Source organism: Neovison vison, chromosome 7, assembly GCF_020171115.1.
Source record: "Neovison vison isolate M4711 chromosome 7, ASM_NN_V1, whole genome shotgun sequence".
Taxonomy (NCBI): domain Eukaryota; kingdom Metazoa; phylum Chordata; class Mammalia; order Carnivora; family Mustelidae; genus Neogale; species Neogale vison.
Window position 1 is genome coordinate 175,806,647 of NC_058097.1, and position 1,936 is coordinate 175,808,582.

The 1,936-nt window shown below is 38.3% G+C and overlaps 1 pseudogene; it reads right to left on the reverse strand.

Annotated features, from left to right (window-relative positions):
- Positions 1-670: 670 nt before the first annotated feature.
- On the reverse strand, positions 671-1,461 carry LOC122913587 (annotated as a pseudogene).
- Between the last annotated feature and the right edge of the window lie 475 nt (positions 1,462-1,936).

The following is a 1,936-nucleotide window of genomic DNA, read 5'->3' on the forward strand; positions in this document are numbered from 1 at the left end:
CCTTTTCTGTGTGTCCCTTCCAATGAAAATCGTGCCAAAAAACAAAATGTACAGTGACCTTCTGATACTGGTATTTTAGAAAGCTGGATATTCTAAATCACTTACGATAGAGATATTTGGATGCTTGCTTTTTTTTTTATAATCTATACTGATATTTTTTTTTAAACTTTTTTTCAGTTTTGAAATTAAATAAAACAAAGCATAGATTATCTTTGTCATAAATTTCACAGGCTGGCATATTTCTCAGGTTTTTGGGGGGGGGTGTTTTGTTTTAGTTTGGTTCCAAAATATTTTTGTAGGGATATTTCCTTGGAAAAATATAAACCTCTAACATTTGTATAATTTATTTATTTATTTTCATTCTTCAAAATCTTATTTCACTAACTTCAGGTCCTATTTCCATAACTGTTTTCTGGTCAATTTAGTATCCATGCTTGGCTTCCTTAGAATGGTAGGATTTGTTGGGTAGGGAGAAGAGACCATTTTAAGAAGCACCACATTTACTCATCTTCCACAAGGCAAAAGAGTTGAGCGTCTGATTGTTCAACAAAACAAGGCTTTCTCAGCATCCAGGAGGGCAGGCAGGCAAACCAGGCTGCAGGCACTCTTGCATTTATCAACATCAAGCCAGAGAAAACCTACTCCACACAGATACGAAAAGGATCACAATTCAGCTCATCTTTTTCTGTTGCCACAAGATTTTTCTTCTTTTAATTATCATATCATGTCATTTCTCAACTCCTTCCTTTAGTCCATCTCTTATGATTGCACAGGTGAGCTGCAAATACCAGGGAGTTGATGAGCTCAATTCACCCATAGAATTTCTCCATTTCCAACAGAGACAGTGAATTCAATTCCTCAGGTCTTGTTTGTTAGCAGCTCCAAGTATGGTGACTCTCTGATTTTCTGATACCCTGGTTATTTTATGAAGTTCAGTTGTGGCTTCTCCCATTCTTTCAACATCAACAGGATCTACAACAAACACAATGCCGTCCGTGCATCTGGTATATGACTTCCACAGTGGCCCGAATTTCTCCTGGCCACCTACATCCCAGAAGTGAAAAGTGACTGTTTTAGAATTTCCCAAGATTGCCTTAATTTTTTCAGTGTTAAATCCTTTGGTAGGTATTTACAAATTCATCGAACCGCAGCCTATATAATAAAGTGTCTTGGGCCACCTGGGTGACTCAGTGCGTTGGGCCTCTGCCTTCCGCTGGGCTCATGATCTCAGGGTCCTGGGATCGAGTCCCACATCGGGCTCTCTGCTTGGCGAGGAGCCTGCTTCCCCTCTCTCTGCCTGCTTGTGATCTCTCTCTGTCAAATAAATAAACAAAATCTTTAAAAATAATAATAATACAGGTGTCTTTCCAGCACAGTCCAAACCTGGAATAACACTGAGAAAGGACTGAAATGAAGGCAGGCTGGACAGAAGTCTAGTCTGACAGACAGTCCATTCCCCATTTCCACATGCAAGTAAGTGATCAAATTGAAATGCTTTCTTACTGCTTTAGTACTGCTCTGCCTAGGAGATCTAGCTTCAAGACTCTGGAATTGGAGTCTGGGTCCAAATGAGAAAGCATTTGGTAAGTAATTTTTACACAGGGTTTGGGGGGAAAAGCACCCCACGTTCACTCAGCTTAACTCCCCACGCAGCTCAACATTTGTATAATTTTAGAGACATATTTGGTTGTTAAACCTTTGCTATTAGCCAAAACTTGGGTAAAAATAAACACAGTTCAGGAAAAAACAAACAAACAAACAAAAAACACCACCCTGTTCTTATACTTTTACCTTGTTGACTTTTGGGCTTCTTCTTCTTTTTTTTTTTTTTTTAACTTTTGGGCTTCAAATCTAAAAGAACTGATTCTATACAATTAAGAATTGGGACAGACCTTATAATATAGTACCATTTTATACTTAATGAGTCTAACTCTTA